General features: G+C 44.4%; 1 protein-coding gene across 1 annotated transcript in view; it reads right to left on the bottom strand.

Moving 5' to 3' along the window:
- PTPRF (protein tyrosine phosphatase, receptor type F) overlaps nt 1–27,560 on the bottom strand; it is a 355,341-nt gene extending 327,781 nt beyond the window's left edge. The window contains exon 1 of the mRNA XM_019531276.1: nt 27,360–27,560. The gene's annotated coding sequence lies outside the window, so the exon portion shown is untranslated. The remainder of the gene's footprint in view (nt 1–27,359) is intronic.
- Between the last annotated feature and the right edge of the window lie 200 nt (nt 27,561–27,760).

Genomic DNA, 27,760 nt, shown 5'->3' with positions numbered 1-27,760 from the left:
GGCAATCAGCACCGCTCAGCAGCGCTGCAAAATCCCATGGGTGAAGTAAGCCTCTGTTCCACCTACAAGAACACACCACAGCAGCAGACTCTCCCTGTGCCTGAAGAAGGGTGTTTGTACCCAAAAGCTTGCAAAGAACGGTTTTCCCAACTATTTAGTTGGTCTAATAAAAGATATCACATCTACCCAAAGAACCATGTCTGCCATAGGAAAATTAATACATTAGGAAGCTGATTTAAGCGCACACATATGTATGTAGACTGCAACCTTCCTTGAAGCAATTCAGTGGAGGAGGTCGTTGTTATAATGATAACTGGCTGCAAATATACATCCATTACATATGGCAGTAAATGTTCACTGCTACAATGCATTATGATACTAAACAGTCTGTAACATGTTTTGCAGGCACATTTTATTGTTTATTGTTTCACAGAGATGAGCATCTGAATGTCATACATGAAGTGGTACACAGCACTGGTAGTACACTAGTAGACAAATTCACAGTCTCTCATCATCTGAGAACGAACAATAGTGTAATTAAGGACTATATTTCAACCCGGGCACAAAAGGAAGTAGAGTTAACTAGTTATTTCCAGGCTTTGGAGCAAAGAAATTAAATTCTATCATTAAGAGCTGTCTGCCTACTCGGCACCCAAGCCCCCTATCCAAATGCGTCTCATCAGTCCAGGGAAGGTGCTGCACACTGCCTACCTCGCAGGAGATGCACTACATGTAACCCTGCATATCTGCACATTGTGTCATCGTGTAATGAAGGCCTATATTGCAATGCAAAAAAAGCTGGGCAAACTAACAGAATGAGCTGACTTTTGTCCAACTAATTGTTGCATTCATGTAGTGGCTTTCTGATAAATGTAGTTGGTAAAGACCTTATGAACAGACAATGCACAGAGAGCAGGTGTTAAAACTTTTGGTTTGCAGCCTCCAAATAGTCAAACTGGACTCCATATCACTAAGGCTATGCTGCCTAAACTGTAGGACCTGAAACATTGAGAGGCTATATATTAAGCAAAATTGTTTGAGAACAATAAATTATCATGTGTGCTACAGTACATATGATAGCACTTGAAGGCCCCCATTCAGGCTCACCGCTCCAGTGAATTGGCAGGTATACAAAAATAGCACCTACCCTTGAAAGATCACCATTTAACCGAGATAAAATGCTGGTGATATCACCTTGCTGCGATCAGAGAAGAGAAGGTGTGGGAAATTATCAATTTTAAGATGTACTTCAGGTAGGTCCCAAGCAGCAAATATTCTCTCCAGGCACATGGCAAAAATCAAACCCTACCATGGCAGAGGATATAAAGCCAAGGAATAGACCTACCCTTCAGCTCTTATTTCAGCAGAAATAAGTTTAAATTCTTGAGATTTTTTTGAGAAGTAAGAAAGCGCCACCACCTGGAGACGGCCTCTTGCATAAAGCACCTAGTGCAAAGGAGGACCCCGACCCCCCTCCCCCAACACACACACACACACACACACACACAGAGTGTGGACCTATTTGTACAAACAGTAAAACACCAGACTTCAGATGCCTGTTCTGAACAGAGCACTTGGCACTACAAACCGGTCGGTCCTAGAAAACTTGAGTCCAATTTGTTTTTTTAAGACATTTCCCTCAAAGCCATGCTTCATCCTGACTGATTTGTCCTTCCTGTGTGAAAAGGATTCTGTTTAAAGGCTAGTAATGCCATTTGCCATGTCATGGCGGAAAAAAACCATAAATCCAAGATGAAAGCTTGTTCAAGGGCTTGTTCTGCAGTTTAAAACCTTTGTCTACAGGATGGATAAGGTCAACACCAAAGAAAATGACCAATAATGACAACAAACCTTGACACCAAGACATTGCAGGAGGTAGAGAGAGGAAAGTACAAGTTATTAAACTACAGCAACTAGTCTCCGTGGTAAGAATGAAAGCTGATTGCTATCTTTGTTCTATTATGATGATTAATATTAATGAATGCTAACCTCCTCTCCAAAAATATAATTTGTAATATATTAAACCAAAGCAGTTATGCAAAATATGAATAATTTGGCATACACCTGGATACTAATACTCAGATCACCAAGTCCAAAACCCTGATATACACTTCTACAAAATATTCCTCAATTATGGGCCCTTAATTTTTAATGAAAAATAAAATAGCCTGTTATCTTTCATTCATCTGGAATTTTTATTTCTGAATATTTATTTCCACAATCAGGAGAAAAACAGAACTTCCTGAGGTCCTTTATTCCCTACCGAGTTGGCATGAATATGAATAGGGATAGGAATATAAAAGAATATAAAAATAGAGGAAAAGATAACATACAAAAAAGATGCAACTATCAATATTTGAATAATAAGGCAGATTTATCTTAATCAGCATATCAATATATGTGCATAGGGCTAGCAAGAATATATTAAAGAATTTTGAAGTTAAGCCATTAGGTTGCTTAGACAACTTGTTAACCAGAGTGCTACCAGCTATTAAACACGCACTTCCATTGGGTGTGAAGTCCAGGCTTCAAAGCTCCTGTATGCGGTACACTGCACATATCATGAGGCATGCCTAGGACATCCATGGTCACGTAATTCATGATTCCAACCGAATAACCCTACAGCACTTTACCCCGTGGGAAAACATCCTTCTGCTGGCCGGTCTTCTTTCTGCAAGCAAGGGGGGTAGTTGTTGGAAGCTAAACAACATCTGTCACCTGAACCACAGATGTCCTCCATGGTGTTATTTTATTCTGCTTTCACTCTCTCAAGTCCTCAACTGGATTAAAAGATTTTCAGATTTAGCCTCTAGACCACTGGATGCCAGGGATAATGTCTGAAACAGCAAAAACCAGGGGTAAAGCAGAGGGACAAGGCTACTGTTGATGTCCTGCCACTGCAAGAAAAGGAAATTTGGTAAAATACGCTCAATATAGGGAATGAAGGTATGGAATGGAAATTACTGAGACTGGGCGGGAAGCAATATTCAAGAGAGCTCGATGTGATCAAGTCAGGGGGGAAACCGTCTCCACCCCAGAACTCTGGAAGAACTGGGACACGAAGTCTCAGGTCCAAGAAAAAGTACTTTAAAAAAATATATATATATATCAAGTTGTGAATGGTACCATAAATGGCAAGTGCAGTGCCTCTATTGAAATGAAGTGGAAAAAGTGACCCAGGTATTACAGGACACCCAGCCTGACTTCAATAGCAAGCCAGGTCCTAGAACACATTTTGAAGGGAAGACTAATTAAAAACACAATAGGACCTGGAAAATGAGATGAAATGTACTGTTTTTACCCACAGTAACTCATGCCAAACTAACCCAACGCTTGCTTTTGATAAATTAACTGATTTTCTGGACAAGGGAAATATAGCAGATCTCTTTGGACCTCAGTAAAGCATTGATAAGGTGCCACTTGGCAAATTATTAGCTAAAATGGATAAGATAAGGATTCGTACAAGAACTCTAAGGCAGATCAAGAACAGACAGAGACAAAAACAGGTCATGCTGAAAGAAGCATTATGGGACTGGAAGGGGGTTAATCGGTGAAACAGAGATCAGGTTTGGGATGGATTTCATTTAATATTCTTACTAATAACCTTAGTCCACAAAGTAGAAGGGCACCAGTGAAATTTGCTGATTCCACAAAGTTAGGAGATATCATCAAATGCAAAGGAACAATTGTCTGACTGAGGGCAGGGTCATAAAATGGAATGAAGTTCAATAGTACAATGGCAAAGGCCATGCACTTAGGGTATAAAAACAAGCATTTATTCTATAAGACGGGTGCTCATGAAAGGAAGTGATAGAAAACGAGAAAGACTGGGCGCATTAGCTGATTACAGGTGGACTACCAGCTGCCAGTGTGAAGTGGGGGCATGAAAAGGGAAAATGCAATCTTAGGAAGCATCAGGCAAAGCATTTAGTGGAGACAGGGACGAAAACCATTGCATGATGCACTGAAGTACTGTGTATAATTCTCGTTGCTTCTGTTCAAAACACACTCATTCAAACAGGACAGTGCAGGGAAGAGCTACTGATATGATTAGGAAAGCGAAGAGCCTTTCACAAGAGGGAACTAAGAGCGTAGCAAAATAAAGGATGAGAGGGACAAATGACTAAGCTCTGTATACTTCTATCAGGAGTAAACCCCAGAGAGAAAGAAGAGCTACTTAAGCTAATGGACAATTTTAGCACAAAAACAAATTAGTACAAAACCAGTTGTGAATAAATGTAGGATAGACATTAGAAGAAGGTTACTAACCGCCACAGGAACAAGGTTTTTGAAAAACCTCCCAGCAGGAGCAGTGGGAGGCAAAGAAGTGAATTATCCAGAGCTTGATCAGCTTATGAAAGGGATTCAATACAGTAGTGTACTTGCCTACGAGAACAGGGGACCTTGTGCTCGAGCACACAGGACATGCCTGCCCCAGTTTCGTGTCAGTCAGCAGGATCTTTTTTTTTTTTTTTGGACTCCACATCTGCAGAATGTGAACCTGAATACAACCCTCAATGCAACCACACTTTATAGCAATTAAGAAAATCCTACTTCTGCGAAACAGCACAGAGATAAGGGGCAAGTAGCTCTACTCAGTTCAACAAGACCAGACCTGATCTGTACTTTGGACAGGAAAGGGTTTTTCGTTTTGGAGGGGTGCACGCAGTATCAGGATGTCAGATAGGGTTCACTTCTTAGTTACTGAAGAACAAGGTCCTTCCCCTCTTTGGTGGGCACGGGAGGAAATCCCAGAGCAGGTAATTAAGTAGGACTCTGCTGTCGGTAAGAACGAGAGTATCGGGAAAGACAGCTAGGGGAGGGAGCAGGAGGCATCTCTGGCTATTGGTTCCTGCGGTGGGGCACAGCTGGGGTGCTCGCCACGTGATGTGGACTGCAGCTGGCTAGGGAAGAGCTAACAGGGAAGGCAGTCGAAAAATACCCCGCGGGTCGTTTCCAAGGGGGGGGGGTGGAGCGCCAGGCACGGCTGCGGCCACCGGAGCCCTGTGGGGTGCAAGACCCCACGGAGTAAGACGGGTGGGTCTGAGCCTGGGGAGGTGTTCGACCCCCCAGGCCCCAGCGTAGGGGACGGAGTATGGGCCTCAGTGAAGGCAGAGGTGCAGAGTGGGACACGAGAGGGGCAGCTGAGAGGCCCAGGGGAGAGGGGCGAGCAGAGAGTGGGAGTAATGAGGCCCTGTAAACACGGGGGCCTGAGATGAGGGGGGCAAAGTGGGCCCCAGTGAGCAGAGGGCTTGAGAGTAGGTCCTGCTAAGATGGGGGCTGAGTTAGATCCAGGTAAGCCTTCGGGCGCCTGATGCAACAGGTGGGCCGGAGCCCGATGGAGAGGGGTGGCTGAGGAAGTGCCACAGACAAACAACGGGGCAAGTCAAGAGCCCCCGATTGAGAGCAGCTGGGTGAGAGACCTGGCGAGAGACCAGAACCAGAGTCAAACCAGCGTTCTGCAAACCACCCAGCGCTCGCTCGGATGAGGCAGCGGGAGATGCCCGAGAGGCCACGTGCTTGCTGGCCAGGGAGTGCAGGGAAGCAGGCCTGAGGACCCTCTGGGTGAGGGCAGGGAGAGTGTGGCCCCATAAAGGGGTGGTAAGAGAGAGACCGCGTGAGAGGCGGTGGAGAGAGAGAGAGGTCTCAGTGAGAGGTAGGTGGTACAAATGTGGCCCGGAATAGGGCCAAAAGCAAGAGGCCTAACACTGTGATGAGTTGGGCGCAGCCTCAGGCCAGAGCCGAGCACACAGTACAGGGGGTGGTTGGAGCTGCATACATAGGCCCAGGAGAACAGGGCATTCAAAGGGCAGCCTCCCACCTAATTAAGACCATAATTATCTAACAACAAGGTGCGGCAGGAAAGAGAGGCAGGTGGGAGACTAGCACTGTGGCTGGTCAGGAAGTTCCCACACTGCCAGTTACATTCTCAAGACTCTTCACAACAACAGATTATTTTCCCCCCTAAATCAGCGGAAGATCTAATCTTCATCTGGTGCAATTAAAAGTCAACCAGAAAGCTTGAAACAACCCTAACTTTCTTAATGCACTGTTGAACATCTTCCCAAATAAGCACTTCCTCAATTAAAAGATCGTCTCTGCAGCCACTCTTACCGAGATCTTTCAGACTGACCTTTCAAACAGGTGCATGGGGACCAGGGCCAGACAGATGACTCATCTCATTCTATGTCTAAGTCCAATGCAAAAAAATAAATAAATGTATCAGCAAAAACCTAAGGCCAGCAGAGTAGCCTCTTAGACTAACCTTAATGCAAATAAACTGATTTAAGAACCAACGGCTAAAATCACATCTGTTCACTCAGATTGGTAATGATTCCTAATTAACACAGCTGAATATTTTGCTCACTGAATAGAAACCAGAAGGGAATCATTCTTGGCAGCTCAGACAACATACCCTGCATCCTGATGGCCACAACAACACTCCCTACTTTCTCGTTAGGTTTGAGTTTTGTTTTCAAGTTTGATTTGTAAACAAATTAGCAAAATGAAATAATCCTGAGAACTATTTTTCAGCAACCAGGTCCTCTAAACCCTCACAGTGGTGAGACAGAATTACAACGCAGTAGCCATAACTTACAAGGCTCTGTGGGGATAGGAGGGCTGAACTGGTGACACCAAACTTTGGGGCAAAGCATCCATGCCAGAAGATAGGCGGGTGATCCAGGCTGACCTGGACAGGCTCAGCAAATGGGCAGACGAGAACCTCATGGTGTTTAACACCGAAAAATGCAAGGCTGTCCACCTTGGGAAGAAAAACCTGCAGCATCCTTATAGGCTCGGCAGTGCTACGCTGGCTAGCACTATGGGGTCATGACTGACCACAAGATGAACATGAGCCTTCAATGCGATGCTGCGGCTAGTAAAGGGACCAAAACGCTGGTTTGCATCCATAGATGCTTCTCAAGCAAATCCCGGGACATCATTCTCCCCTTGTACTCGGCCTTGGTGAGGCTGCAACTGGAGTACTGCGTCCAGTTTTGGGCTCCACAATTCAAAAAGGATGTGGAGAAGCTTGAGAGAGTCCAGAGGAGAGCCACGCGCATGATCAGAGGTCAGGAAAACAGATCTTACGATGACAGGCTGAGAGACATGGGACTCTTTAGCCTGGAAAAGTGCAGGCTCAGGGGTGATCTGGTGGCCACCTATAAGTTTATCAGGGGTGACCACAAGGATCTGGGGGAACGTTTGTTCACCAGAGCTCCCCAAGGGATGACGAGGTCAAACGGTCACAAACTCCTGCAAGACCGTTTCAGGCTGGACATAAGGAAGAATTAACCAAAACCATCTAGACTAGACTCTGCCTCCCGTGACAGCGCTGTGCCTCGTGCTTCAGGGACCGTGTCACCAGAACGGTTTGAAAACTCCCTACCAGTCGGGACAGCTCATCACCTCTTCGCTCTGAAGTAAGGGAGCTGGTCCCAGTCACTATGTCAGCTTGTCCAGCTACTCATGTCACCAGGCATAAAATGGTGCGTGCTTTGGAAAACATGGGGCTTGTAAGCACCACCCCTGGCAGTGAATTCCAGGAGCTGAATAATCACTGGCTAAATATTATATTGTTGCATCAAAATATACTAGAAACAAGGAGATACTGATCATTTCTCACCAGGCACTTACTTTTCCTTTTGAGCAGGACAAATTTTTCTCTTTTCTAGATGTAAGTAACTCTACTCTTTGTGAGTTTAAATTTTAACCTTATGATTAAGCAAGCAGTTTTTTGTAATGCAAGGGATCAAAACCAACTTAGAATCACAGACGAGGGCTGGAAGGGACCTCAGGAGGTCACACCTAGTCCAAGCCCCTGCTCCAAGCAGGACCAGCCCCAACTACATCATCCCAGCCAGGGTTCTGTGTCGCTGGGTCTTAAACACCTCCAGCTTGTTGAAGGATTATCTCAAATATTTGGGACGAACGTGAAACAATTCCAGGTATCCTGCACCCGTGAATGAGGTGTTTCCAATACAAGTCTTGGACCAGAACTGCATTTTCCGTCTCTGCCCTAAATAGGATCACAGAAGGGACATTTTGCATTCATTGCTATTGTGTTGAGGGCAAAAGTAAAGAAAAGTTAAACGGGAAGCATTTTCTCAAAAGATGAATGAACATTTTTTAATCCAGTGGCCTTCTCAGAATTAGAGCTGTTTATAGGAGGAGTAGTGTAGGTGGAAATAGGAGGCAGGGACTGGGGAAAAAAGGAGGTTTAAATTGTACTGTTCAAGGTGAGGTTGCTTCACATACAGGCTTACACACATTCATTTCCCCAAAGCCTCCTATAAACTGCAGACACCGTGATAAAAGCTTTTCATTTTGTAAACATTCTATTGCCTTTCTGGAGTTTTTCCTGTAACAAAAGCAAATACATGCTGCCAGAAATGCTAAATGAGAATGGTCCTGTAGGAACCAGCAAATTCCATCACAAGCCTCCAATGAAAGAGCTGCTGAATGGCAATAAAAGCAAAGAAACACTTCGGTATTTCAGTCCCTCTCCTTATACCAATAGGCCCAACAATATGCACACACCCCTGCTAAATATGTGAACAGCAAACACATGGTGTATAATCTTAACACAATGGTTAACAAAAGCAAAAGCCACAGATGGGGAGGGAGAGGGAGCAGAGCCAGGACATCTGATGTCTAGTTAGTGCTGCATTTCAGACAGATATCACCCGAATGTCAAAAGAGGTTTGGGCAACGAGCTCAGACATGGCTTTTCTTTCACCACTTAAAGAAAATAAGCAGTCTTGAAAAATCTAGGTTTTGAATCCCAATCGCTATCTCAGTTTCTCTCCATTTTCCAGCCATTGAACATTTTAGTTTCAACATGCTGAAGGCGGCAGAAACAAAGAATACCACGAACAAGCTGAATGTTCATTATCTTGTCATATTGCACAAGACTCACATATGCTAAAAGGCTTCTGTTCTTCATTTTAAATATTTCTACTCAAAGAAGATCCCATGCTGTAAAACCTGCGGTTAGAAAACCATACACCTCGGGAAAGCTATGTTCTTCCCTCGCTTCTTCCTTCACCTAATACTGTTGTATCAATTTAGATGTTCCCAATGCTAAAAGATCAAAAACCAGATTAAAAAATATATCCATTTGTCAGAAAAAAATTAGAGATGTGTTACCTGCTGCAGATGCCAACTACCACAAGGCCTGGCCAAGGACTCCAAGGTGCCCCGCAACAGAAAAATTCAGTTGCTGAACTGGCAGAGATCAGATATTACCATTTTCAGACATCAGGAAGCCCTAGGAAAATGCACTTTTCACCCTGTTGCATTGCCTCAAGATATAAATGACCTTTAAAAATTATTACATGGTTATCTTCAATTTAAATATTTACATTCCAAGCTTTATACTGATTAACTTCTGGAACAACCTCTGGCTCGATGGGTACAAGTTGCAGGAGCACATGCAGACGGGAGACGTAATGAAGGAAAGCTGCTCAACCACCCTGGCAAGATTATTTGCACTGCAGCAACACCAACAACCTCCAAGCGAGGTCAGAGCGGGGCAACGCGCACGTGGACGTGGATGCGCACATGGACAGAATGGCTCCCTGCCTCAATGAGCTCTCGGGCTGGGAAACTTGACTTGCAATGCTGACGCCTCCCAGACGGATTCGCTCAGAAATGCACTCTGAAAATGAGAACAACGATTCCGTGAACTTCTAGTGTTTTGCCAACAAGCAAGCCAGGAAAAAAAAAAAATACAGTAATTACAACTGAAACCTTAGTATCTCAAAACAACAAAAAATACCTCCCTAATTTTCCATGTGTGTTTTGACTGAGTTTTCCTGAAAATACTAGAAGAAATGATCGACTAGAGCCAAGATGTCAAGGAGCCGTTTCCACCGTGTATCATCCACTCAAATTCAGTGGCCAAAGCTCATTAGTGTTGCACCACTACTGACTGACTCATGTAGAAACCACAGATTAGGGACAGCAGAAACTCCTGAGATCAACCTGGTCCCCCTTTACCAAGCTCTCCCAGAGACTTTTCCCAATACTCTGTCCAGGGCTGTTTCTCATAACTCAAGTTACAGGCCTAGCAGAGACAAAATAAAATAAATAACCGAATAATCTACGGATCCAACTGGCCTGATTTCTGTAAGAGTGAACAGTGCTGCTCTCATCTTAGAAATCTGTGCAAGTTTTAAACAAAGAGGGTAACAATGCAATCATTACTTGGGACTTTCAAAAAAAGGGTTGAGGCTACTTTATTAAGAAAACTTAATAAAGAAACAAGAGGCTACTTTATTAAGGAAACTTGGTAACTGTGGGATAAAATATAAAGTCTGTTCAAGACTATAGTGTAAACAGCTCAGAAAGGAGACTGGATAGCAAAGCAGTAACTCTTAACATGATTTGCCTGATCAGTGGAACTGATGCAAAGCCAGATTGTTAGTAAAAGCCATTTTCAAACCTGGGTTTAAAAAAAGGTTTCCCGGCATGGCTGAAAGTCCAAAGTAGGATTTCCTTTCAATTGCTCAGGTGAAACATGAGCATCAAGATTCCAGAAATACTAAAAACCTAAATTATTAAGGAGCATGGCGATGCCCAGAAACCATCCCCAGCAAGTGGAGTACAAGAAGGAGCCAAATGAATTACCCAAATACTAATAGGTTTTGAATGAGTTATTACATCCCTTCACAAAGCGGTACTTTGAAAACAAGCAAGTGAGGTCCTGCAAGAAACCAGGATCTCACTGAGAGAATACAGGTGGTGGCTACAAAAGCTTCTCTGTTTCAATAAATTAGAGAGAAAGTGGTCAGAGCACAAGGAAGGCAGCAGCACTATGCCACGGGAGGAACCAGCGCTGTCTTAAACAAGACTGCAGGAAGCCCAGCACCACGTTTCTCATGCTGGGCACACAGGGCACTTCAAGAGGGTAGGCAAGAGGAAGGCATGGAAAAGAGGAAAAATAAAGGAAGGAAAAGCAAGACAAATAGGAATAACTATCATCTATCTTAGGTTGTTAATGTGGTTACAACACAGAGGGAAAGACATGAACCTTACTACCCACAGCACAGGATCACAAGGATACACGACAATAACACCACTTCGAGGGTGTGATCCTCTAGAACAGCTGGGAACTACTGCCCTAGAACTGAGGCCACAAGCAGACCTCGACTCCTGCACCAATCCAGCGGGAACAGATAAAACTGACTTAAAGGAGGCTACAAGCTGTTCCTCTGAGCTCTCCTTATGGGGGGTTAAGAGTAAGTGCCACTTCTGGGATTCAGTCTGCTTTAAACCCAAGCTGCCATGCCCACTACCAACTGGCTCATCTGTGCTCAACTCTGTAATTCATCACACGTTCCTTAACATGCCCCAAATACAGACCTGCCTGCAGTCAAGTTTCACCAATTACCTCTCCAGAGCACAGCAGAGATGGCACCAGGCCCCATAGATCACCTTCCCAGCTGTAAAATGCCCCAGTCTCGCCCCGAACTTGGCACCACTATAAACGAACATGCCTTGCAAGTAACACAAGAGGAGCTGCCCTTGACATGTGGTCCAGAGCAAAAGGGGAGCAGGCGGGGGGTGGGGGGACTTTCTAGGGGACAAGATGACAGTGAGCAGGAAAGCAGAAAGGCTGTGGGGATCAACCCTGATAAGAAGCCTCAACCCAGAGACCAGCAGCGAAGCAGTACATCACATCACAATACTCCCTTGGAGGCGATGGTGCTTTTTTGCTTTATTTTTTATCGATTTTAAAAGCAACACAAAAACCAGAACTATGCATGGTCTATCAACTATATATCTCAACCTGAACTACACACACGTCTGTCACAAACAGTAACAGAAAAATAAAGGAGGGAAGAAGGAGGGATATCAGATGAAGAGAGAAGTGTGCAAGGAATAATAATTTAGTTACCAAAATATTTTAAGAACTCTTTCCAAATTCACCAAACTTTTTGAAGCAGTGAGCCAGCTGAACATGACTGTCTCCATAGATACCAACTGCACCACCTCACTGCACCAGATTTCAACCTTTGGAGATGCTGTTTTCCCAATGGAGTAATATAAACCTGCGTCTCATGAATACAGTCTACTGCACAAGTGCAATCTGCTGGTGGTGCTTTTTTTTTTTTTTTTTTAAATCTGGGAGCAAGGTGGGGACACCTTTTAAACCCGGGAGCATGATCGCTGCCTGTGACATCAGCACTCTGAGGACGGGGAGCAGACAAGTTTTTTTTCCATGAGGAACACGGCACCGTTCACTAGCATTCATTTCCCATTCAAGACATTTTAGAATATTTCAGAAAATTATTTACACTGCTACAGCAATGTTAGCCCAATTGTTTAAGGATTTTCCACTGATTGCTTTCCAGTGGAGACCCTGCAAAAGTAACTGTCCAGATCCATTGCTATAAGCACAATACATCAAAATTAATCTGGCACCTGTGCAAGATTTGGCAGTCGTACCCAATAAACTCTTTCGGCCATGATGCAGCAGTGACTGACAATCCTAACAGACAGAGCTGAGCACAAGGCAGCGCTACGCTAGTCCGCACGCTGTACGCTGGCGGGCTACAGCTACTAGCCCCATCATTCATTAAACCAGGATGCAAAGAGACTAACTGCAATTGGCTCAACAATTTCTTTTTCCATTTAAAGTTACCATATGAAATATTACAAAGCAGAAACTCTCAAATTATGGGGGGACTCTCTGCAGAAACAAACCACAGTTATAAGTGGAATCAATAAGTCACGTAGACGCTGGCAAGAAGGGAGGAAATGTGTCTTCGGGAGAAGAACTAAGTCTAACTGAGCCAATTTAGATTCTGGTAACGAGCCCATCTCTCACCAAAGCGCCATACAGACATTTCATTGCAGCTTTAAATTCTTGGCTTCATTGTGTTCCTCAACGCATTGTCTTGCCAACAATGATTATCAAAACTTGAGAGCCACTGGAGAATAAGAGTGCTTGATTTGCCCCTCTATTGGAATTCTGTAGGCAGCTGTCTTGAGTTACAAAAATGCATCCTATCTGGGTAACTCATTTGTTCTTCGTTTGTATTGTACTGCATTTAACAAGGTTGTGCATAATCATTTGAAGGCATGCAAATCATTTTTATTTTGTGTATTACCTAGGAAATTAAATGCTGCCTTCTCCTTTATCTTGTAAGCAGAAGTCATTACATCTTTTTCATATGCCAAGATAAATTTAACACACATTCACTGGTTTCTAAGAAAAAAAAATGTAGGGATCACATTATACCTAAAACCAATTTAATTCCCTCTGCTCTCCAAAATGCATGTGAAGAGCCTGAATTCACCCTAATCCTGAGTCCAGCATCCCCAACTCACTACAAAAATGGCTGCTTCTCTGGGCCATCGTTTATTGTTGTCTTTTACAAGCTACCTTAAAAGGACATAAACCTTTTATTGATCTCGTATTTTGTAGTACTTCACCACTGTTAGTAAAACCTTACTAGACCCCTGAAAAAATTAACTGGGTTCCCCAACCCATTTTGTCCTGGTCCGTCTGACAATCTGAGAATTTTCCTCTTGTGATTTTAATGGTGCACGTGCATCGCACTCGCATCCCGGCCTGGGGAACCAACTGCTGTTGAGGACAGGCCAGCAGAGGGAGCCACGACTTTCTGCCCTTTTCTAAATAAATAAATACATTGTGGGTGCAAGAGTGGCGATTAAAACTGTTTAGCCTCAAAATAGCATTTTCCACACACGGCAACCAGACAGTCAACCAAATATGGCGCCTACCCTCCACAGCAGCATCTCTCAAACCCTGGGGCTGCTGACAAATCCTGTAAGAGTAACTAGATTACAACCACTAATGCCTGTGCTCATTATTAGTGTTGCATTTGTGAGAGGGGCAGTCTCTTTCAAACCCTCCACCAAGCAACGAAGTGATCAGCTGTGAAGTCTGGCAGATGTACAGGGACCACATCTAAACACCAACCATTCCAAGTGACTTCACCATTTGTCACAGTTTTAACTTATATTAGTTCAGTGGGTAACAACACTGCAAATAAAATCTTGAGCAACCTGTCATGAGAAGGCTAAATAAACACAACGAAAGATGAAGGAGCAGAATCATGTCAGGCTCAGAATTTCACTTAAGAATAACACAGGGTAAAACAGCAAAAGGTACCAGCTTACAACAAGCATACTTTGCAAAATGAACATCAGAGATGGCCAAAAAGGACAAACAATTTATTTCTGCTTCATGCAAGGTGTGAGCATTGATTAGTGAACGCATGAGATGAACACTGCAATGGTTGTTTTACTATTTAGTTTATCTGGTTTACCTTGTCTTCAGATAATATGGCATAAGGCTATAAAAATGCACACAATGACAAAGAACATACAAAATAAATGCAAATTAATTAATGCAGAAATTTAGCAGAATGCTGTAAACTTGCTTCAGAATGAATCCTCAATTTACCCGATTTAAATACCAAACGTTAGAAAATACTATTACATCTACCATCAACAGTTTCACAATGAGGACTATGCAGAGAGAATGTAACTATTATGATGCTACAGAATTCACATTACAGGAGAAAGAAGAAGTAAGAGCTTGATCTGCATCCATAAAACTAGTAGGCATCCCCTTCTATCCGCATAGGAAAGGCAGGTTGAGAAATTATCCCACATTACAGTTCCTACACTAAGGGCCATCCAGCTCAGCCCCCAAAATGGCAGAGAATGATGAAAATCAAGTAAATAATAAAGTTTCAGGGGAAGTTTGCACTCCAAGAACCTGTCAATAATATTTATTATTCTTACTCAGTACCGCTGCATTTAAGGGCAGAGCAATGGCACGTGTGCAGTGCTAGCCCCAGCTCTTCCACACCATCAGCAAGCCTTGATTTGCACAACTCACGCCTGTTCTGCTCTGCACGAGATCTGGACCCTGGCTAGCCATTAGTAAAGTCCAGCTCTCCACGGCTTTGACAGGTTAGACGCCTCTCATTCACCACACTCCCTTAACTACTTGAAATAAACCGTGAGCTGACCAAAAAAAGGCAGGGCTTTTAGAAAAGTTGTGACTACAGCATGCTCCCTAATGCATGTAGCCAAGGTGAGGGGATCCCAGAAAAATCAAAGCAGGGCCCTTTGCAGAAGACACCATGGATTTAGCAAAAAGCAGAGGAAAGTGGGTGTCCAGATTGCTGGCATTCACCAGTTTGCCGAGGCATGATGTGGAGCATTTTCAGCCCCATGCCTAATGGGGCCCGCCTGCAAGGCAGGAGCTGTTCTTTGCTTTCCTCTCTCCTTCGGTGATAGTGCTCGCTGTCCCCATCCTCCCTCCAGGGAACGGCCCACTGCTGGTGCCTATGGCCAGAAGGAGGGGGAGGAAGTTTCTCTGCCTTGCCCATTGCACACCACTGTGTTGGTGATGAGTACAACAGAAATGCCTGTATCTGCTGATCTCCACTGTTTCCAAGTAGTTGAGCAAAGTGTACAAGAATGTGGCCTTGCTTCACTTGTGCAGTTTGCTAAGCACTCTGCAGGCAGCCAAACAATGCTCTCAATTCAATGTCTGCTCCGTTACGGTGGGACTCACCCACCAGCTACCAGGGGCAGAGGACTGCGTGTTACCCAATGATTTTTCTGTCCCCAAATAAGTGATCTGTATTTTTTCTGTAACGGACAACTGCAAAAACAAACGACTGCATAGGCCATTAGCTGAACAGTGCTGCAACCAGCACATTCTTGTCAGCTTTGCTCAGCTACCCCTGCACCAGCGCAGGCAACTTCCTCCGTGTGAAACATGCAGACAGACTCCTTCTCAAAGTGAACTGACGGTGTCCCCCAGAATATCAGTGACATTCCCAGTATCTGTGCAGTCCCATGGACCTCTCCCTTCCAGCATCTTCCTGAAATGCCAGCACAACACAACAGCATCTCCTCTCCTGGACTAGCTCATTGAAGAGGCGCAGAATTCAGGCACATCTGCTAGCGCCAGCGAATGCTCAAGTTCTCTGGATCCACAGTAGTTCTCTGGAGTGACAGCAGATTGCCAGCATAATAAAATGCTTTGTATAATCCATTCCCCACAGTTATGCCTTTTAGTGATGCATTTTTCCTAATGGCTATTGCCAGAGGCTTTAAAATACAAGGAAATAGTGGACAGCCTTGTCTAAGGTCTCTGAACAGCATGAAAGCTGGGTATGTGTGGAAATTACACATTTCAGATGTCACTAGTTTAAAAAGGCACAATCCATTTAAACCAAATTAGGTCCGATTCCAAATGCCCCAAGGATACAACATAAAAGTTCTCCTTCCTCTGGTAGAAAGCCTTTGCTGTATCTAGTGACAATAATCTTTGACCTTCCACCTCAAAACGGGAAAGCATCTTTGCCCGCCTGCCTTTGGCAAAACCTACCTGCACCAGATTTCTTACCAAGTTCTCAATAATTTTTCCTCGTGCTGTGGAGCGGATCTTAAGCTCCAAGCTGAACAAAGAAGATAGGTTATTACTCTCACAGCACTTCTGATTTTTATCTTTTGGGGGGGAAAAAAGAATAGACCCGGTTGTACAGTTAGCTTTTTCCTCTGCTCCCATAAATACCGCACGCAAAATCAGATGCCTGCTAACGTTAACTCTCTCAGACATGCTTGAGAGCTTTAATAATTTACTTTATTGAGAAATCCTCTAAGACTGCAGTCTGTAAACTTTTTTGTATCTAGACCACTATTTGCAACACACTCTCTCAGGGCACTTGTAGCATTCCTACAAAACCCTTGCACCAACTAACGTGCTTGGAAAAGCAACAATGCGGTATGACCCGCTGGAAACAAATCTAGGTAGCAGCAACCTCCCTTTTGAGGTTCCTTACTTCGATTAACCTGCTGGATTTCACATTCATTAGCAGCTCTCCCTTGTGGCCTCAGAACACTGCTCTGATCCTCCCGCTATTCGCTACCCATCAACAGTTGGTTTAATCCGAAACTCTGAGCACAATTAAATTTACACCAAAACACCCTGGTGTGAATGATTTTACAGGCAAGTCCTTGTATTCTGATAGCTTGCCCTCCCTCCCGCCACACCAGAAACCCTGAGAAACAGAAGCGTCTACAACTGGTGGCAAACGTTAAATTCGAGGATTGATGGACAGCGAGCCATTGTGACGACAGCGGCTGTGCAGGCCGCCCAGAACACGGCTCCGTGGGCCACCCACAGACCAGCCGTGGTCAAGAGACCAGAGCTCGGGGCAAGTGGGCTACGCTGAAGGCCGTTACAAATGTGCTAATAAATCACCCTTCTTCATTACACCCATGAGTGTCTGATTTTATATCAAAATAACAAATTTGCTGTATCAGATGTGTTGTGCAACAAACTCGAACATAAGCATACTTCTCTTGGCCCCCTCCGTTCAAAGCCTAGCCAGTCAACTGCTGTCCAGCCAGGTAGTATGTCCTCGTCACACCAAGTACAAAATCGCTTTTTATTGGCGAGCAGATTGAAAGCATAAATTGGTCAACATCACAACCACCTAATTACCTACTGTAGGCCAACACAGAAATCCACGCCTCAGTTAACCTCAGCCCTCCCCAAATCCCAGCCACAACCGATGGCCTTGCAGTGCGCCTTAACAAGGAACAGTTTCCTGCAACTTCAGACCCCAGGAGGGGAGTGAATCCCCAGCGCAAGAAAACGCACTGTTGACATCTCTCTCCATCGTCTCCAGTGACCCGTACTCTGACAGTGCTACACAAGAAACACTCTTGATGTTGGGCAGCCAGGTCCTCAAAACATGCTTTCTTCCATCTCCTCCTCCCTCCTCTCACTCAGCTGTGGCTTTTCTTCCAAACGCTTGGCTGCTCTGATCTCCAAGTCCAGTAGAAGCAGCATCAGGAGGCAGCCTGTGCTTTCTACAGTCCAACACCCCACCACCGCCCTGCAGCCGTCCCGCACGCCCAGCAGCATCCAAAGCGCGTTGTTCTCATCACCTCTGCCGCCAGCCACAGAAAGGGGACCAAGATTTTGCAAAGGGAGAACTCGCTCCAGGCAATAATGAGATTGAAGATCTGCTTCTCTCTTTTACTCTGCTGAGCAGAGCCCTCATTTTGCCCTAGTACCTTCTACTGCCCTTCACCTAACAGGAAAAACAAAAGCCGCGGCAGGTCCATCACAGACCCCGCATACTCGTCAGCGCGAGATATGAACAGAACAGACTACGCACACGCAAAAGACTAGCAAGGGCTGCTCTTCTCTCTGCCCTGTGACTGATGTCAGACCCTATCACATCAGGATTTTACTCTGGATAAGGAGTTACATGCAGGTCTTTGAATTATTGATTTAATTTTTAAGGCTGATAGCAAAATTGAAGTGTAAGGCTTAGCATACCGATGTCTCCAAAGTTTAACGTTACAGCAAAGACTGAATTAACCGTAGGCTGCTGGGTCAACTCCATGAGAGCCAAAGAGAAATAACACTTTTATAGGCCATATCTCTATCCAACTTACCACCTTTAAAAAGGCGCATGAGTGCCCCATTTTTTGTATTTAAAACACATGCATCTGGCAGCACAGCTGCAGAGACAAGAGCAGCTTTCTCTCTCCATGGAAGCATAGGCTATGGTTAAAGTTAGACACTGCACGGATACTCGATTAGCTGAAAAACCAGACAAAGCAAATCTGCACCAGGTCTACGATGTTACTAACCATCCCCCAGAACCACAAGCCATTTGCCATCAGCTCCATTGACTAATCTACGTAACACGCACCTGCTCAACAAGCAAGGTTATCTTCTTTGCTATCTCAACTTTGCATTGAATTGTACTGAGTAACGTTTTTAAAAGTTCCTGCTAGAGGGCCAATGTTCATTCAAACCGTGTAAACTGCATCTGACATGTTAATGTTGGTGCGCGCAGCAACTCAAGCGAAAACCTCCCAATACCCAGAGCTATACTGCAGCGAGGCTAGGGTCCAATGCATCTTCCTAACTACAGAGGTGACAACACACTACCAGGAGTTCACTGGGCAGTGCAGGGACAACTTGGAAACGCTACTGTTTGAGAATCACTCTCAGTGTTTCTACACCTAAAACTTCCCACAGGGAAAAAAATAGCATAAATTTAAATTTCTAATAAGGGTCATTCTAGACCAGGGGCAGGCAACCCCTGGCACATGTGCTGAAGTGTGGCATACAAAGTTATTTTGCTTGGCACGCGCACCTTGGGGTAAATGGCAGGGGAGCCACAAGGAGCCTGATCCTTGTTGTGGCAGCATAGCCCCAGCCCCTTCCCTGCCATCTGCAAGAGCCGGGCCGGGGCTACACGGACCCCAGCACAGCGGCTTGCAGCTTCCCCACCACCTGCTGCGAGCAGCCCAGGCTGCACCGTGTGCGGCAGGAGACTGCACAGAGCCTGGGCCGGCTGGCACAGGCAGCCAGAAGGCTGCAAGCACCTGCACCAGGGTCTGCAGAGCCCCGGCCCAGCTAGTTGCTGGCGGTGGGTGCACCCGTGCCTCAGACAGACAGCGAAGGGGCCGGGGTTGCACTGCCACAACAAAGATCAGGCCCCTCGCGGATCCCCCACCATCCCCTGGCACGCTAGCATCTTGCAAGTTGAGGTTGCGGCTGTTTTTGGCACTCTGCCCAAAAACACTGCCGACCCCCATTCTAGACCAAGCAGAGGATCAACAGAAATGTTCGTGTGCCCCTTAGTCGAGGGAGCACTTGAGAGCTCTGCTCCCACTATCTGCAGCGATCTACAGCCGTAATTGTCACTGAGCTGCACAAAACCATTCCTCCGCTCTGTGCCAGAGGACTCCCCTTGGCTGCTCATTAAGAGCTTATAAATAAGCCTTTTTGACCTAACCACTAGCTAGCTTCACTCATTAGTACCAATTCACACCTACAAACCGATGAAAAATATACACACAGAGAAGAGAAGCCTGGTTTAGAGCACTGGCCCCATGGTGGCCAGATGGCACGCAGCACCCAAAACCACAATTAAATCCTGATCCCAGACTAACAAGCGAGACACTTGCCATCGATCATCACTTGCATTTTAGCAGCCAACAGATTTGCAACTAGGTTCGACTTCCTTTCACGTGGACTCTTCTGTAAACACCGAGTGCAAGATTACAGGCAACACATATCCTGCTTAAACGCCTCAGTCCCCACTGACACGGCAGATTTGGGCACGCTAACTACCTCCATTAGCTCACCACCCACCATATGCACGTTTGCTAAGAGTGCTTGTTCTAAAGGCAGATTTCCGTACCAACAACAGACCTGACACAAAAAGCAAATGCTTCCTCTTACCGTTTGCCAGCCTGTCGCTTCTTGGTGCCCCAGAGGGCAGTTAGCCATGTTCGTCCGCAATCAGGCAGAAGGCAGGGCAGGCTCAGAGGCACGAGCTTGCACAGGCAACAGCCGACTTTGTCAGGTGCTAGGAACGGACTTCAATTACGGAGCAGCATTAGCCAAGTCAGACACATTAGTGCAAGTGACCCTGGCTCCCCACATCTGTCCCAGAGGTGGATTCACAATAGACAACGAGACACACACAAGTGAAACGAGACAGGAGGGCGGATCAAACCCAGGTCAAGACTAATACTTTAATTTCAGGCAGCTGAACTCTCAACTGTGCGGGCAAGGCCCTAACAGGACCCCAAACATGAGTAAGAAGCCCTCCCCAGTGGCAAAGGAGGCAAAAGGATTCAGACGTGACCTTACAGCCCAGTGCTCTTTCCAAAAGCAGCTGCCTGGAAACTGCTGACAGAGAAATCCACAGAACATCACAAAGGAGGATTTTCTTGCATAATGATTGACAAGATCATTGAGGATTTTCAGGGCTTGGAGTGCAAATATAAAAGGCCATGAGGAAAACTGAACAGCTCCTTGACTAGGGCTACAAAAAGTCTCCAACCACAGATGATAGGGTGAGATACCAGTAACATTAGCACTCTGCAGGTGTATTTCTTCAGCAGGCCGGTATTAAAACCACACAGGGAGCGCATCAACAAGGTACACACAGTTTCACTTTAAAAAATAAATACATAAGTTACCTACTTTCTAGTGCCCTGTTAAACAATAGGTTCTGTAATTAAGCAGTCGTGTAATTTTCCTTAAAAGAATATAAATTTCTCCTTAATGTAGCAGCACTGGACCAACACGCCAGCATGCTTTGACTTGGTCAAAAAGTCACAGGCTTGACCTTCAGTGACTCTGTTAAACACCTGACTTGTATTTAAAGGGGTCTGTCAAGCAACAGGGTGGGACGGACTGCGACGGGCATTTCCCTGGGACGGGCATTTCCCTGGGACGTTCCCTTGCTAGGACGTGAACTGAACCTCCCCTACAGAGGAAGGGGGAGAAAAAACTCCCACGAGCCCATCACAACGAGGGAGGGCAGATGTCTGGCCCCAACCCTACCCCGATAAGAAATCCCAGTCTTTGTGCCGAGGCGGACAGAGAGCGCATTCTCCAGACTCCACAGCAACCTCATTCTCTCTAAATGACTGCACAAACAGATGCTGCCCCTAAATCAGGCAATTTCAAACACGCATTCCTTTCCATCAGATAATTCACTCCACTCAAGTCACTTTACTGCTCTCAAGGCCAACTTGTTTTACAGGTCTCCTCATTAAATTAAATTTGGCATGTTCCTTTCATGTTAATGTAATCAAACCTTGTTAAATTGCTTTCTATGGAAATAATCTCTGCCTAAACTGTATTTAAAATAGAATACACCCTTTTGAAGGAAGAGAGCTTGAAGTCAAAAACGGAGTGCAATTTTCATCTGAATTATAAGTTGACAAATTCTAGTCTCTGTCTCATTCCTTGTGCCTGGTATTAAACACTGTATCTTGATTAGAAGGGAGAACAAGCGAGATAAATCTTCACCAAACGTCCTGTATGATTTCACATTAATATATAATCAGAAAAGGTTTATGTTCACAAATAAGCCCAATGAGTATACAACACGTTTGTCTAATGTATTTGTTCTGAAATATATCAAGGTTAAACCATTGCTCAAGATAATGATACAAAGTGTTGACTTAGAGTGTGCATTATTTACAAGAACAAGCCGCACTTCAGAATTTCAAGTTACATTTTAGCTGGTGGGATCTAAATTGTGCCAAGCTGCATTAACAGCATACATTTTGTCTTAACACACAAAAAACAGTCTTCCAGGAATGTTTTTCTTAACCTACCTTTTACTTTTTTATAAACCACATGCACGTAAAAAATGTAGATTGTGCTGATGAGATGGTAAAAAAACCCCAGTGCCTCTATATGCAATATATAAAAAAAGATACGCTGCCTCTGAAGCATAGAGAAAAATTCACTGAATTAGGCATTGCCTAGAATTTATTTTTTCCCTTAAGCAGAGTGGGATTTTACAATAAATCTCTTTTCCTCATTCTGTGCTACTGTCTGGCAATTCTGATCTAGCTTAAACTTTGAAAAATAATGTTTCAAAAGCTGCATTGTGGGAAGAAATACCGTTAGCCTGCTAGTCAGCCCTTTTAGCATGGGGTACATAAATTAAAGAAATACAAACAGCAGTATATTGTTCAAAATCTCCAGATTACAAGAAACCATCATCCCTTCACCTGCTTGCAAATCAAATTGTAACATGAACTAATTAAATGGCTAAACCTAGTGCCCAGATCAAGGAGAGAATTTTCAACAGGGCATTCTCATTAACCTGCCTCTGATACTCACAATCGACTTTTCACGATGCAGCATTAATCCTGTGCGACTGGAAAACCCCTCACCGTTATTTATGATACTGCATCTTGGTCTTAACCAGAAAATAATATCCTAATTGCAGGGAATTAGCTGTCTTGATTCTTGGCCACAAATACTCTCATAACTTGTGGATTATGCATTACATCACTACTCATTTCCAAAGCCTAGGTTTAATTGGAGTTTCTGACAATCCATCTCCAGCTGTGCTCGCAAACCCTAATGATTTGTGTCTTCTGATGAAATATATAATGACTTTTGTGTGCCCTATGAAAACATTAGCATTAAACTCCGGGGCTACAGTTATTTGAATAGGCTTTTATCCTTTTCCAGTAACTACTCCAGATGCATCAGATTGATTTAAAGATCTGCTGTACCTTAGCAGTTAGCACATTGCTGCTCCTGGCAGCAGACACTGGCGTAAAAGTTAAACTCTAGTGTGCACGGTCTAGAGCAGTGGTCCTCAACCTTAGACGCAAGGCACTCCTCAACCGATTCAAGGCACCCCTTGGAAAGTGCCAGCTCTTAGCTTTCGCTCTTTTTGATGGGAGAAAAATACTAGAGCAAGTCTTCTGTTTGTTGCAAGGAACTCAGAAAGCCACAACAGGTCAGAATGGTTTTACAACTATGGTTCCCTGTATGAAAACTTTGGGCTTATCTTGTGAATCATGTTTGCACAGTGAACAGTAATAACATTGTGCAGCACCCTTGAAAGCATCTTAAGGCACCCCAGGGTGCCATGTCATCCTGGTTGAGGTTCACTGGTCTAGAAAATTCACACTAGCCTCTGCGGGCTCACTCACCAGCATCCATGTACGACAGTCTTAGGGTCAAACAGAGCCCAAGGCTCATGCATCTTGCACCTTTCTTATAGCTCCTGCAGCAGGTACATGAACCCATGCCTTAAAATCACACCAATTTAACAAAATCAATTTAGAAAATGATTTAGTTAAATTTGTGCAATCCCTTTCAGTGGGCACTCTTAAAATTGCTTTAAGAGCGGCTAAAATAGATTTAGTGTAATTCAGTTACTGTAACATCACAGTAAAATGCCTGGGGCTTCCATACACTCAAAAAGTAATGAAGATTCCCCTTTTATGAAAACATCCCTTGCAGAAGTTACCTTTCTCCTCCATCAAAAATTTGGGTTACCCTTTTCTATGCAAGCGTTTCTTAATATTTGTACGGTTCCAAATAAAAATCTCTCCTAATTACAGGGTTCAAATTCTGGTATGTGAATTAATACTCATTGTTCTGGGATGGTAAATCCGGCACCACATATTCAAAGCACTGCATCAGCACACCTCCGTTAAAATGCAGCCACTCTCTGGACACTGAATATATCCTGTGGTTCCAGACTCAGGCTTATTCCAAATGCTGAGACAGCAGCAAATCACTACTGGAAAAAACAAGGAGGCATTCCCTTCTGATGGGACACGATCCAAGGGCCTCTTCTGCTGATTTCTAGTGGTGCTGCTAATCCATGTTAACATTAGCTGTAGGCATGCTATTTCTTTTCCTTACCACGGCCAATCTTAAATAGGCATCTCAGCAAAAAAAAACAATGTGCCAATATATAGGTCTAGGATTGAATGGGTTAGATTCCTGCTTAGTGGAAATTCACAAAGGCTTTACTTTGCCATCACAAGAGCTAGAGTTTAATTATTTTATTTCCTGTGATGCTCATATTCATTCCAGCCAAGTAGGAATTACTCCTTTCCAGTAGCCCTGTTATCATAGCTCACACAGCCAGTCCCGATCTGCTATTATACTACTTATTTGGAGAAGCTAAAGCTAATGGGAAAAAAATTAATATTTTATACTCTAAGCCCAACTACTAAAAATCCGTGAGAAAGTACCATGTTATATTTGAGAGTGAATCGCTTTCAATATTTAGCAGGTCGGGGGAATGTAGGAAGCTTTAAGATGGAAGGAAGCCAGAAGCCCAAAGAGCTGCATTCCTTGGCACATTCTTGCCTGTTCTTCACTTGGAAGACAATCGTAACGCCAGTCAGCGTCTTCCTTCAGCAACTGCAGCCTTGGGAAGTGTCAGCCTGTCAGGTGGCAAAATGGTGGCTTAAGCACAAAGCCCCAGGACTCTGCTGCTCCTTTATATAAAATTCTCCAAGTAAAACCTATTCTTCTCATGGTGCAAGCACTTTTTGTCTCCATCACAAAAGAAGGCTCCCTGCTTGGGAGGGGCTAAAATAATTGCTGTTGTCTAGCACCAGGCCAGCAAATCAAGGAGGGAAGACCACAGGATACCACAAACCCCAGAAAAAGTACAGGAAAGCCATAAATTTCCGAGAGGCTTCAACAAGAAGCAAACAAGCAAAGCCCCATCCTCCAGCAACGCCTTGCTTCCAAAAGGGTCAAAGAAAGCACACAGCACAGGACGAATCCTGCATACTCTACATACCACCGCGTGTGGGAGCCTTCTTCCCCAAAAGATGACTCTGCAACTCAAATGCCTTACTCTCCAAAAGATGTGAAAACTGAGCACATTCATCCATCTTAGATCATCCACTCTTATCAGAAGTGCTGAGAGAAGGATCCCACTGCCCTCAAAACCTAAAAATGTGCTCCTGCCAACCAGGACGTTACCAGCCCAACGCAGGAATTACTCTGCCACTAATCCCCGAACGTATTCCCAGGTCTCCAAGAAGGCAGTGGGTCTCTTCTGCAAATGCAGATCTCTGCAGGGTTTTAGCTGCCTCTTCCCCTGCTTTTGATCACCAGGCAGGATGTTCTGGATCATTCTGAGGCCTAGAAAGACGGGGAAGATCACAGGCTTTCCACACCTGAGAACAGCTGAGTAGCTGTTCAGCAGCAGATGCCTTGGGGACAAACCCAGATAAGAATACAAAAAAGAAGGTGGGCAAAACAAAAAGGTCCAAACTTTCTGAATTTTTTTTCAAAAGGCTCAAAACCCTGTTTGAAAATAATTCAGCCATGCCTGACAAAGGCGAGGAGGACTCCAGGTCCTCCAGCCCGACCCGCTGCGCCAGCCCCGTTCCAGGAGCTCGCCCAGGCGTTCCTCTGGTCGGCCCCACAGGTTGTCCTGGAGCGAGGCCAGATCTTTACCAGCTAAGCCTCCAAGCACGGGAGGCTGCGCCGCTCCCCATGCTGGGCTATACCAATGGCAAACCGTCCTTGTGGTTGAAATCCTCTCCCTGCTTCTAGCATGAATTCTCCTAGTTTCCATAAAGCCATGGCTGACATTGGTGTAGGTCATTCCTCCTCGTCCAGACTGAAGCATCCTTCAGTACCAGGTACCTTCCCCCTCTATAGGTGCTCAAAGCAGGGCCGAGTCACCTCCATCTTTTCTGTGATACATTTCGACTGAGCTCCAAGCCCGCGTGCAGAACTCGAGTCATTCTAGGCCGATAAGTGATTACATTAGCACCACCCACGAAAAAAAGGTCACCTTCCTACTCTCTCCCAACATCTTCCTGATTAGCAGTCCTGGGGTTTTGTTAGGCCTTTTAAACATAGTACAAAAATATGTTTAAAATGCAATGAATATATTGAGCAGTAACATCAACTCGTGCTGCACACTAAAAATGGCTACAGCTGAAATTGGAAGCCACATTGGCACAAGGCTGGAAACACCAACATGTGCAGCTAACATGCAAAACTCCAAACCATTGCGAGTGATTGGTTCAAGTTAACTGCAACTTAAACAGCTTCAAAAAAAAAAAAAAAATCCCCTGCTCTTCACTTTTGCTTGCATCATCCTCATACTCTCTGCTCTAATCAGCCTTGTTTGCACCCAGAATAAGCTAAAAGAAAAACCTCAAACTAATAACATCCTACAAAGAGCACATTTTTGCTGTCTCCATTATAAGGAAACACCACAGATGCCATTTATGAAGTATAAAGCAACCCAAGGATGGTAAAGGCAAAATATAAAATATGCATTTACGCATAAATATTTTACACGGGTGAGATAAGACCTTTATAGTCAAGCTGGGGGTGTTTTCAGGCACAATTTATTACATTTCAAGCAACTTGCAGAAGGTTTTCTATTTCATATAAATCCCTGAAGTACCATCTTTATGAACACAAGCAAAACACGTCCCTTCATGCCCGTTTTATTTGCCTTAAATTCTCTTTTTGGACACTTTCAAGTCAAAATCAATGTTACACTTAATATGCTCTACAAAAAACAAATCTTCCTTTATAACTGTTAACCATAACTTTTATAAACTTTGGAAATAAAGTGATTGGTTTAAAAAAAGATTCTAGTGATTGATTTTTATAATTGAAAGAACATGCTCAAATGTCGCTCCTCCATTCCTAGAGGTCTGGACAAAGATTCGCTTCCCTCTGTGAAGCGGAGGCAGAGACTGTATAGTGCAAGCTACCTCCATAATTTATACCAAAAGGGAACATCTGTGAATCCTAAAAACGCAGCTTTTCCCCAGAAAGGGCTGCCCATGCAGCACTAGCCATTATTTCTCCCTTTGTGGCACACCCGGAGATTTGTAGGAAGCTTCTTTTTAGGATCACGGTTCCCGAGCCTGTGAATCAACAGCTTTACTGATCTAAGCCAGCCACCAGGATTCGCTGCCACAATACAAAGCCCCCTCCCCTCACCCTTTCTGCTTTGGCTTCTGCGATTGAACCTAAACATTTTAGAGTCTCTTACCACCAAGCTTTCAGCGGGCTATTTGTCAGAATGTACAAGCACAAATGAAATCGCGCTGTCAGTAATGATGTAACGACGCTGACTGAAGTCTCCCCTGGACCGCAGTGAGGATCCTTTCAGTGGAGGTGGTGGCAGCAGGGGAGAGCTGCCTCACATAGCAAAGTCACGCTTCGAACATTTACAAATGTGCCAGGGAAAGTGGATACTGGGTCACAAAGCAGGTCACCTGAAAACACAGCATTATGCAAAATATGAACCGCACGCATTCACCAGTCATCCCAATTATTTAACTTTCACACCAGAGTAACCTCACTGGGGTGAAAAATATCATCTTGTTTAAATTATGCAGCCTGCCAAAAGTCATTCAGCGTTTTTAGATGCTATACAAAATGGATCAGATT

This window comes from Crocodylus porosus, unplaced genomic scaffold, assembly GCF_001723895.1.
Source record: "Crocodylus porosus isolate Cpor-Errol unplaced genomic scaffold, CroPor_comp1, whole genome shotgun sequence".
In the NCBI taxonomy this organism is placed as follows: Eukaryota; Metazoa; Chordata; order Crocodylia; family Crocodylidae; genus Crocodylus; species Crocodylus porosus.
This window is presented reverse-complemented; position numbering and strand designations above follow the sequence as displayed.